The sequence below is a fragment of the Phyllobates terribilis genome, unplaced genomic scaffold (genome assembly GCF_046119375.1).
Source record: "Phyllobates terribilis strain yellow unplaced genomic scaffold, ASM4611937v1 Scaffold_1__5_contigs__length_1240528914, whole genome shotgun sequence".
Lineage (NCBI taxonomy): Eukaryota > Metazoa > Chordata > Amphibia > Anura > Dendrobatidae > Phyllobates > Phyllobates terribilis.
This window is the reverse complement of record NW_027362761.1, coordinates 257,934,674-257,947,313: the sequence shown is the minus strand read 5'-3', so window position 1 is coordinate 257,947,313 and position 12,640 is coordinate 257,934,674.

The following is a 12,640-nucleotide window of genomic DNA, read 5'->3' as shown; positions in this document are numbered from 1 at the left end:
TGCACTATGACATTGTTTCCTGGAGGGGGCACAAATGAGCAGGTCATCGACATATTGCAAAACAACGATATGTGGTTCAGACCATCCCTCCAGTATTTCCTGCAGACTTGCAGTGTACATTGTGGGTGAATTCTGGCACCCTGTGGCAACACTGTCCATGTATATTGAGTACCCTGGAATGTGAAAGCAAACAAGTACTGGCAGTCAGGATGTAATGGTACACTGAAAAATGCATTTGCCAAATCGACCACTGAAAAGCAAAGAGAGTTAGAAGGTATCTGTGACAGAATAGTATGCGGGTTGGGCACAACTGGTGTTAGAAGTTCTGTGGCTTTGTTAACCAACCGGAGGTCATGGACCATTCTATATGCGGCTGGTTGTCCTGGCACGCTCTTTTTCTTTACTGGGAACAGGGGAGTGTTGCAAGGGGACTGGGTTTTGACTAGGACTCCTCTCTGTAGTAATTTTTGGACTTGCTGGGCTATGGCATTCTCCTGAGCCGAGCTAAGGGGATACTGCCTCTGTTGAGGCAAGATTGCTCCTGGTTTTAATTTTACCATTACTGGTTGAACTCTTAACCTACCAACATCTGTTTTGTCTGAGGCCCAAAAATCATGTGGCACAGCATGCTCCAATATCGGGGGAAACTCATTTGTCTCTTCTATGCTGGCAATATCTAGTGACATAATTTTGCAAAGGGTACTTGGTTTTAAACCTGGGGTCATGGTCACAGTGCCATCGGGATGATACTCTATATGTGCTTGTAATTGGGACAACACATCATTTCCCAATAGATTACATTGGCCTTGGGGCGATACCATGAGCTGGCTATGTACAGTAGCTCCTTGAATTTGCAGGGGAATTCTTTTAGTGACAGGGAGCAGGACAGATGGGGAATTGAAGGGGGTGGCAATGACATGATGTGAAAAATCAGTGTCAGTATATGGCCAATCACCTTGCGTAATTACTGAATTGTCGGCCCCCGTATCTACTTGGAAATCGATTTCATGTCCCCCTGGTAGGTTCACCTGCACTATACAACTGGGAGTTGGGGGTAAGGAGATGAGGGGGTTCATGTGCAAGCTACCCTCATCCTATGGGGGCGTTGTTTGGTCGGCTGGAGGACCCGTACTCTGAGCATTTGGATACGGGTTGGTCCTACAGTTCTTTCTAAAATGTCCTGGCTTTTTACATCCGTAACACAGTTTCTGTCCTCCTCCTTCAGTCCGTCCTCTGCCTCTGTTGTTTCTGGGGGTCGTCTCTACTATTTGTATTCTGGCAGCTCTTTTTGCCTGCGCTATGTCATGTTGTGCCCCCTGAGCTATTCTAGCTAAATCTTCTGCCTTCACTGATCTCCAGTCCGGTCTACTTGCTTTTACCTTCTCTGCAATCTCTTTCTTTAGTCCATTCATGAAAGCACTTGCTAATACCCTCTCACTAGTCTTATTCCCGGGGTTGAACCCCATTTCTGACCAGGTTTTCTTTAGTGCATAGAAATAATCCTTAGGATCTTCCTCCTTCCCTTGCACTCTATCTTCTAGTGTAACTTGCTTTTCTGCTTGCCTGTCTTGACATGCTTTTACCAACGCTGCTGCGAATAGGACTCCAGCTGCTGCATCATTAGATTCTGCATCTACGGGTCCGGTCCTATTGGCATACTGTTTTTTTGTCTCATCTATCAACCTATCATAGCGGGCTTCATCTGCCAATTTTCCCTTAATTACCCCCTGCAGATCTATTCTAGTGGCATGGTACGTATCCTGTATGGTGGTGATCATTCTAGCGAAACCCATAGAGGACTGGGATGGGTCTGGCAGCTGGGAGATCAGTGCCAACTGCTCTGAAGGACTCCATGGTCTATACATTAACATTGTACGAGCTTCCTGACCTGGAACCACTGCATCCCCCCCTGCTGCTGCTGCTGCTGCTCCCGGTGCTCCTGGCACAACTACCGTCCTCATTGGGAATTGTCTAGCTGGGTGGGGTCTCGGTCCTCCACATGCCACACAGATGTCTACTGTCAAGGAGTTCTGCTGTCCACATCTGGGGCAAACCCAACATTTAGGTTCCTGGGAATTCTGATACTGGGGTGGGGGTGACGTCGGGAGTGGACATGGAGGAAAATCTGTCATTCCGGTTTTTGTCAGTCTGTAACGTCAGTCTCCTAGTTCTTCAATCTTTCCTTCAAAATAAGCGCATGCATTCATCCATACATCTACTGTCCCTAACAGACCCTTATCTTTCAGCCATCCATGATAGGAGTTAAAGAAGGATTTCCATTTCTCTCCATTCATCTCTCCATTCTCATTCATTCCCGCTTTACACAATATTTTGTCAATTCCAATCAGTGCCTGTTTCCCTTCTCTGCGTACTACTAAGTCTTTGGCTAGAATGCCTTCCTTGGCATTTTGGTTCCCCATTTTTTTTTCCGGTTCTCCTCACCTAGAAGAGACTCCTCAGTCACTTAGACAATGGTCACTTAGACAATGGGCCACCAAGGTTTCTGAACCATTCCACTTCTAGCCTCTCTAGGACTTATACGCCAGCCAGAAAAACAGACCAAAACATCAATCCCGGGACACATCCACAACACAATCATCGGATCCATACTTTCATTCTTAAATTCTCCAAAGGATAGAAGGCAGGACTGTCAATTTGTCTGAGGGGGTTCTACTGGTTCAAAGGGACCTGAGCCAGACAACAATCTGTTGAATTACCTGGGGAGCCGACCGCTCGGGGGTGAGGGAGTCTCTTCTATGCAGTGATATAATTAGGTAGAATATAACAATTATTCTTACCTCAGCGCTGTATATATCACCAACAGAGAGCTTCACTCGTCCCACGTCTCGGACCGGTCGAGCACCCCTGGGTAGATTAACTCAAGGTCCCTGTTCGGGCGCCAGCTGTCGTCACTGCATTCTTGGTCTTCTATCCTTTGGATTACGATATCGGAGAGAGAGTGAGACACAGGACAGGATGTGTGTCAAACAAGCTCTAAACTTTATTACAAAGCATGGGTTTTATATTCACTCTGAAGGCAGGAAACGGATTTACCATATATGGTTTGATTATACAATTTTAGCACACAAAAACTAACTTCTATTCTCGTGCTTGTGTTGAAACATTCAATCGGACACATTGAATTAGACACATTAAATCAGATACATTCTGATGACTGGCAAGGACGCATTATTGATTCAAGAAGGAACATTCATAGCTGGTGTTTTTTTTTACCTAAAGTAACTTTCAGACTTATATAGCATAGATGGGGCCTTTGAACTTAAGGGGCCTCATCTTCTGCTATAACACTCCCCCATCCATAGGTGGCGCTGTGCAATTGCTCTGCACATGGATCCTCTGCTCTGACTTACCAGAAGGACGAGCAGGGAGAGAAGCACATCCACTGCACGCAGGGGAGCCTGAACCCAGCCAGTTGTGTTGTGCGTGCACTCGCACTTATGATCCAGGCCCCGGATCTAAGTGCATAGTGACGCCCCTGACTGGGCCTGATTGGTGGAGCAGCAGCACATGAAGCAGAGCTGGGCTCGGACAGCACCTGCGGCCCTGCACAGATACCGGGGAAGCGGCCCGGGCCCCGATGGGCAGTGGGCCCCCCTGATGGTCCAGGGCCCGGCACTTGCCTGCCGCCTTGGTGCTGCCGACCGTCTGGACCTTGGAGATGTTATCCCTTCCGCATACGACTGCTCCTCTACTTCCTCCATCTCCTCTTGTCCCACCACCTGACTCTGAATTCTGTTTAACGTGTGCTCCAGCATGTAAATCACCAGAATAGTCATGCTGATAATGGCATCGTCGTCAGCACTAAACATCTTCGTCGCCATTTCAAAACTGTGCAGAAGGGTGTGTGGCGCCCCTGAGGGTTCAGTCGCCACAGAGGTACTGCATCTCACCCAGAGGTGTGGTATCTCACCCTCAGGTAAGGAAGGAGTATGCCTCGGGACCCTAACACCTGCATCCAACACATACCCGCAGTGGGGGTAGGGCGCGATTGCTCCTAAGGGAGATCACAGTCCCAGGTCCCTAGCTGGTGGGAGGGTCCTATGTAGTGGGTGTGGGTGGAGAAAGCAGCTTAGGGGAGCACATGACAGGGAGAGTATAAATAGGAAGCCATCTTAGGAAGAGCAAGCCAGTCAGAGGAGGAGAAGTGACAGGAGCAGAGGCTCTGCATGAGCTCTGCTCCGGAGGCGGGCCTAGCCTGGGAGGTCCAGGACTGAAGGAGAGAAGAGAGCAGTGGGAGCAGGAAGGCTCCAGGAACTGAAGGGACCCTAGGGGTACGGGCCGTGCAGAAGGCCACCCGTACGCCCGCTGCTACCAGGAGGTAGAGGGGTCAGACCAGATAAGGGGAACCGGTCCCTCAACTAGCAGAGAAACAGCAAGGCTCAACTAGAAACCGGAGGCTGCAGCATTTCATGTACTGCAGGCCAAAGTCCACACCAGTCTCACTAAGAAGGCAGCCACATAGGACCGAGGGGACGGAACACACGTCGCCCGCCAAGGCCCAAGGATACCGGATAGAAGTGTCACTGGGTGTGAGGTGCAGGGAGAAGGCCAGAGAAAGGACACACAGAAGGGGGTCCTGCTAAGTACTCCGGAGCTATCTGGGGGTGGACTGAGTCCCTCACTGAGTACGCACAGCACGACGGGGGAGATTGCTCTGGTACCTGTAATCTGGACTGCAACAACTGTGAGTAAAGATCTTGGGACTGCATCACACGGACTCTGTGTTCATTACTAACTCCCTGCACTACAACCACCATCATCCACCCACACTGCCCTGAAGCTACACTCTTCCTGTGGGGAGTAATAATACCATTGCTGCAAAACCACCAGCTTCAGAGGACTGTTCCGCAGCGGCGGCCCCTTTGGCCGAACTCCACAGGTGGCGTAGTCGGACATTATAAAACCCATATTTACAAATTACCCTTGGATTGACCGCTCTGGGTCACGGACCGGGTCGCTGCCACAGTGACTACAACCCCCAGCGTCTACCGGCCCGGCTCCGGGTACCCCACGGCCCAGGGGGCATGTCAACTTCATAGGTCCCTGATCTGAGACCACTCCTGCAGCGTGATTTGCCCCACCTCTGGATCTCGTTGGCCCAGGCTATACGTCACAACGTATTGCACCAGAGCTTGTCAGTGCTGCCACAGTCGCTGCAACATGTGCAGAGTTGAATTCCACCGTGTCGGCACATCGCATTTCAGCCGGTGAACTGGCAGGCCCAACGACTTCTGTAGAGATGTAAGTCATTGAGCTGCGGGATGCGAACGGCGGAAGTGAGCACACAGCGACCGTGCCCTCTGCAGAAGGCCATCTAGTCCGGGATAGTGGGCTAAAGATTGCTGGACAACCAGGTTCAACACGTGAGCCATACAAGGCATGTGTGTGACATTGCCCCGGCTAAGGGCTGCACCCAGGTTTGCAGCATTGTCGCACACAGCCTTCCCTGGTTGCAGGTCCAGTGGAGACAACCATTCATGAAACTGGGTCTCCAGAGCTGACCACAACTTCTCAGCTGTGTGACTCACATTTCCCAGACATTTCAAAGTAAACACTGCCTGATGCCGTTGAGCCCTGCTGCCAGCATATTAAGGAGGTGTGCAGGATCCCTTCTGCGCAGTTAGAAAGCGGGTGGCATTACCAGACAGGCTTTGGGTGCAGGTGGAGGACCGAGAGGAGGTTGAGGAGGCAGAAGCAGTGGAGGAACTTCTAGATAAAGAGGATTGACGTACAACTCGTGGGGACGGCAAGACTTGGACAGCAGCCCCTTGTCCTGCTGTCACCATAGTTAGCCAGTGCCCAGTCAGCGACATGTAACGCCCCTGTCCATGCCTACTCGCCCAAGTGTCTGTGGTGAAATGCACCCTGTCACACACAGAGTTTCTCAAAGAAGCGGTGATGTTGTGTGCGACATGCTGGTGGAGCGCAGGCACACCTTTCTTTGAGAAGTAGTGCCGACTGGGAATCTGGTACTGGGGCACTGCGACAGACATAAGGTCTCGAAAATCATCTGTGTCCACCAGGCGGAAAGGCAGCATTTCTGTAGCCAACAGCTTACAGATGGTGAAATTCAACCTCTTAGCTTTCTCATGGCTCGGGGGAAATGGTCTTTTACTTGTCCACATCTGAGGGACCGAGGGCTGGCTGTTGTGCTTAGACAGGGTTGAGTAGGGTGTCCCCGGCAAACTTGCTGGTCTGTGAGGAAGATGCAAGCGGAAAAGTTAGGTTGCCTTGATCCAAAGGTGGTGCTCTCGATGTCGGAGAGCGCTCAACACCAGCTGGTGTTTCCACTTCCAATTGAAACGATGACCTGCCAATCACACTGACTGTTGCGGGTAAAGAGGTGGCAGGTCTGCGTCCAAAAACATGTGTGACTGCTGTCCCCCCAGTCACAGAGGATGAAGAGGCCGCGGATGCACAAGATGGGGCAGACGGTGGTTGGCCCAGCCCGCTAGGCCGCATTGTAGCACAGTGAGCTTCCCACTGCAACTTATGCTTCATATCCATGTGACGGTTCATGCATGAAGTACTCAAACTATGGATTTTTTACCCTCTACTGGTGACAAATATTACAGATAACACGAGTTGGGTCATCCTTATTGATCTGAAAAAATGCCCAGGCTATGCAAGGCTTAGAGCCCATAAGACCTGAAGAGCCACTACGACTTGTGGTCAAAGGCAGAGTTGTGGTTGAGGATGCAGTTGTTGACGTGCTTCCAGTATTCCGTCTCTGTCCAGGAAGGCGCAACCTAACCTCGTCATCAATAGCATCTGTGATGCCCAGCTGCGCTTGGTATCACAGATCCTAGAAGAGTGCATTGATGGAATCCTCCACAAGAGGCCCCCATAAACATTCACACATCTGCAACTTCCACCTCAGACCAGCAGAGGGAGCCTGTTAGGGATATAAATAGGGAAGGTGGAGCTAGGCAGTTCAGTTCCTCTGAAGAGTTCCTGCAGTAGAGAAGCCTAAGAGAGGTCAGTCTGCAGTGGAGCTCAGTCTAGTCTAGAGAACTCAGTTAATAGTTCAGCAGTGGAGCATGAGGCTCCTGTAAGCTAGATTCAGGGAGCCCAGTTAGAGCTTAAGGTGTGCCGGCGCCATAAGATCGGTGAAGCACGGCAAGTTGCCGTTAGTGTGTATAGCCTAGTGAGGGCCCGAATAGGCCGAAGGCGAGTGGAGAGTTAGTACATAGGGGGCAGAGGAGCTTAACCAGCTGACCCCGAAGCATTTACTGGACACAGGATCCGAGCTTACCGGGATCTCTATGACCCAGTAAGGCATAACCGGAATCCCTGGAGAACTACAAGTCCCAGGATCGCTAAGGTGCTGATACATAACAGAGCCAGGAGACGCTTAGGCCCCGCATACTGGGAGCATGAACTCCAAGACAAGGCCCTACCACAAGGTCAGCCAGCGCAGGACAGAGAAGTTAGGCCTAGCTCCAGACAGGTCAGAAACTTACTACGCAGAGGCAAGAAACAGGAGGCCCTACACCTGCTCTTTGGGGAGGATCCTGATATGTACCCTTCACCCTACAGTGCTCCGGGATGTGCCTGAATTTCCACCAGTAAAAGGTACTGAAGTGACTACCGTGTCCGTTCCCGTTCTTGCTCTGACCCAGCTGGGTCTCGCCTGTCCTGCATTCCCCCTGCATACGCTTTTCTGAGGCCTAGCTCCACCTGTGGGGAGCTATACCATCGAGCTGCCTTATCACGGGCCTCAGTGGACTACTGCAGAGCTGGTGCTTCTCACCAGATACCACAGGTAGCGTCACGAACTCTTATAAAATTAACAATGATCCACCCTTTTAAAGACTGACCCCAGGGTACGGGCCCGGGAGCCAACCACCGCGACATCCCAAAGGCCAGGCAAAGGCCCGGGTACCGAGTCATCCCCATCCCCTGGGCTAGTCACATCCTCCTCCACCTCCTCTGCTGACCTCATCGACTGGCTAACTGTGGGTTGACAGTAAGTGGGATCTCCAACCTCGTCATCATCACCCTGTGTGTTCTCACACCCGTCGTCCTCAGAGCCAAACTCTTCCTGCCCTGACCAAAAAGTCAAGTTGTCGCTCCAATCAGGTATTTGAGTCTCATCATCGTCTTCATCATTGTCTCCACCAACAGGAGTTACAGTTTGGGAACGAGGGTCTACATTATGCTCAGAGCCTTCTTCATCTGGTCCTGGATCCGACTCATAAAGATTCTGGGCATCAGTGCCGATCATTTCCTCGTCTGGATTAACAGAAGCTCTGGAGCAGACCTCCGTTTCCCAGGCAATAGTATGAGTAAACAGCTGTGCAGACTCAACCATCTGTGTTACCCCATACTCAGACGGGCAGCTGGAGACTTGGGAGCTGTGAGGAAGCAAGTGCGATTGGGGTGACACCTCTGAGGACTGGAGTATTTGTGATGTTGAAGTTGAGGTGGAGGAGAGCCCACTTGAAGGAGCACTTGATATCCATTGAAGCACCTGCTGTTTTTGTGCCTCAACTGGAATTTGTAGCCATGGGCGTGTCCATAAGAAAGGGATCGTATCACATTGTCCACGAAAAGATGTAGACATCTTAGTTTGGCTGGAAGATGGTCTTTCTTCTGCAGATGTTACTACCCCCCACCGCAGGGGGGCTCGACTCACCAGCAGACAGGCACCAGTATTGAGAGAGGGGGGCTGGCCATCAGGGTCCACCGCAGCTCTGGCACAAACCCGGCGACACGGTGGTCGCACGGGCAGGAACGGACTGGCCGTGTCGGCTTCGCACTTTTTTGGTTTTAGAAGGGCATGACATGCCTATATCTGTGTCTCCCCCTCCTTTTACTCCTCCACCTCTTTTCTTTTCGCATGATTATATGTACTTGTCACTTTTCCATGTGTTAGCTGTGTCTTCTGAGCAGTTTGTCAGCTTTTGGACACCTTTGAAAATGTTTTCTATGTGTTTCTATGTGTTTTTGTTTGCCTGCCATTGCTTTTTACGGTGTTCGAAGGTGTTCGACGAACAGTTCGGCGAACATACGGGTGTTCGACGAACCGAACCGAACTCGAACACTACAGGGGTGGCTCAACACTACTCATGACAGATTCCTTTTAGTGAGGGCAATGAACAAATAAAAGTCTTACCTTTGTTTGGATGCTTGATGTAGACACCAAATGTATCTGTTAACTTTATCTCATTTTTAAATACCATACGTTTTTAATATTTTAAGGCTTATGTATCGTCCCACTCTGACCTCTCTGAGAGATTCCATGAGGCCAGATGACCGGTGGATCCCAATCTGGCTTCTGCGAATGTCTCCATGGGTACCAGGCGACCGGTGGGTCCCTCCTGGCAACCCTAAGCAACATATCCATGGGGCCATGTGACTACTTTCTTCCAACCTGGTCTCCCCAAAAGTATCCATGGTCTCTCTGATGGTCAATGGAGCAAATCCTTATCTTTCCAGTCATGTCTATATACCCTTAGGCTAGAATCATATAGAATCCAAGTCTGTGTCTCTTTAGGTAACGCCATCCTTCCAAGCTCATGGTGTGAGGAGAGTCAGAGGGTCCTCTTGCTTCTCCTTGATTCTCTGTCCCAAGTCTCTTTTCAGCAGGATAGATAAACCCTTTTTCTATTTACATATAAAGGTCATCAGTCACAGGTCAGGGTTAGGGAGGGCATTACTCACATGGCTCAGCTTTCATTGTTTGAGCTAATCTATGTACATAGTTGGCACGCAGTGGGCTCTTTAAATCAACATTCAGGATTATTCAAACAATAGTCTAAGTTAATCAACCAAAGAAGATCACAGGTTAAAAAGTCAACATAAAAATAAAGGTATACTGCTTTTGCCATCAGAAAGTATGTCTGGTATAATTAAAATTTTAACTGTATTGTCACACTATTGCTTTCCATGCGTGCACTTGCGTAGCGATTAGTGTTGAGAGAGTATGTTCTATTAACCCTTTCACTGAGTACGCTCGGGCCGAGCTCCGAGTATTTACAGCTGCTCGGTGATAAGGCTAAATCGCTCCCGTGTGCATGATTTGCAACTATTTGACAGTTTTATTACATGGGAGGAATGTCTATTTCTTACACATTTCTCACATGTAATAAAGCTGTCAAACAGTTGCAAATCATGCACACGGGAGCGATTTAACCTTATCACCGAGCAGCTGTAAATACTCGGAGCTCGGCCCGAGCATACTCGGACAGAACATACTCGCTCAACCCTAGTAGCGATCTCTTTATTTAGGGTTTTTGTCGAGGGTGGGAGAATTTTTAACCAAAAATTGGTTGTTTGTTAACAAAGCTAAGAAGCGAATTAAACATTATACTTTTGTACAAAATGTATGCTAAACTCAAAAATGGCATGGGCGATGGACGTGGCAGAGCGATCAAAAAAAAACTAAAATCAAGGATAAAAAATGTTGTTGCTTCTATCAATAGCTCTAACACCACCAGTAGTGCTGGCAGCAAGCATTTCGGCAGTAGTAGCACCAAACGCATGTCACATTTGGCCTCTTATGTAAACTCTGGCAAGCATATTAGCGAGCAGGAAGCAGAGGTCGTAATAGATTATATATATCCCATCGCTCTTTTCAATCACAGAAGGACGATGTAGTCTCTGACAGCTGCACCATCAGCTGGAGTCAGTATTCTGCTCAGTTCATCTCCTTCGCCACCATAACAGTTAATATGCAGAGCAAAATTCCTACCCATTAATGACACCTGTGTCGTTTCTTACCCATGCATGACAATTTAGGCTGCTCTCTGAACTTGTCATTGAGCTCCAAATTGTACTACACTGTAGATATCTGGAGCAGCAACTATGGCCAGGGACAATACATGAGTTTCACAGCTCATTGGGTGAATGTTTTCAGTGGCAGGGATGCATCATCACATCTGGTACAGGTGTTAAGGCCTCTGTGACTGGGCCCTATGTCTGTTTCCATCAACAGGCAGCGGTTACCTGTCTCCTCCTTGAACTCCTCAGGATCCTGCTCAACTGACATGACCTCATCCCCAAAAAGCATAAGGCACATCATTGATTCCATACCGCGCCCTCATTATTTTTGCTCATGCAAAGCAAAGTTCTGCAAAGCATTTTACAGCTAGGCAGCTTGCGGGAGAAAAGTTACATAGTGATGGCTGTCTCCCTGTGAACCGCAACTTCGAATTATCATGAGCGACAATGTCGGGAACATTTTGGCTGCCTTACGGTCAGACAAAGTAACCCACAATCCATGCATGGCCCATGTACTGAATTTCATAGTGCAAGATTTCATTTGTAAATATACATGCTTGTGAAGGGCATTGTCTATGACCAGAAAAGTGTCAGCGCATTTCAAAAGGTCTTATGTGGCAAAGCACGCCCGCCTGGCTTCACAAAAAAAAAACAATGGCCTTCCAAAGCACCACCTGGCTTGCAATGTTGCATGCTGCTGGAATTCAACGCTGTATATGTTGCAGCATTTGTACGAACATTGTAAAGTGGTGTTGGAGTACATCATGTAGTAGTTAAACTGGAGTGTGGGTTACTTTGAGATCCGACATTGGCAACTAATAAGATATGCGTGTTATATACTAAAGCCCTTTGAAGAGGCAACCAAATTTGTCAACAGGGACACATGTGGAATTAGCAATGTAATATTTTGCCTGGAAAAAAAAACACTAAAGAACAAGCAAGAGGGGATGAAGGAAGAACTGCAATTTTCACTTGTCCAGCGCCACCCACTGTCTGTTGTGGATTTTGAAAGTCCATGTCACATACTGCAGAATTTTGATGAGGAAGAGGATCAGGTGCAAGGGCAGAAGGACATACACTTGGCACCAGCAGGGAATGAGGCAGAAAGTAAGTACAAAAATGACGATAACTACAATGCTGACGATGATAACCAATAGTGATAAGCAAGCATGCTCGCTACTGCTCGGTTCTCGCCTGAGCATCACACTGCTCGAGATGCTCGGCGCTCGCCGAGTATTTCCGGGTTGCTCGGGCGGGAACTCGGGTCCCCTCCCTGCATGTTTGGCACTCTTTAGAGAGCCAATGAACATGCAGGGATTGCCTGCCATGCACTGGAATGCTGCAGCCATGTTGGTTGTGGGCATTACAGTGATTGGCTGGCCGCACAGTGTCATCAGGTCTGTATCAGACCTGGCGCCGCCATGCTCGTCACAATCACTCCGGATCAGACAGTGTAGGGAGAGGTGCTGCTGCGTCAGGGAGAGATTTGATTGTGTATTAGGTAGTGTAGGGAGAAAAAACGTACATTACACATATCCATCTTAACAAACAGTCCTTCTGAGGACTAATCCATCTGCAGAGATATCAGGCTGGCAGGGTGTATAGGCAGGCAGTGTATATAGCAAACTGCGGTGCATATAGCACAAGAGGCTCCATTCCAATTCTGCCTTCTGCTGCAGTTAGATATTTCTAGAAATAGTCCCAGGTCTCAGGGGCCAGGAATACTTTTTATTTAAAACTGTGTTTTCTCCGTCAAACAGATTACATATACGTTGTCAGAAAATACTGCCATTTCTGGCCTCCGTTAAAAATTTCCTCTGGTGTGTCAGTGAAGCAATTCACAGCAGTTTGCTGTTTAAACTACTTAACTACAGGCCAGGTATTTAAAACTCTG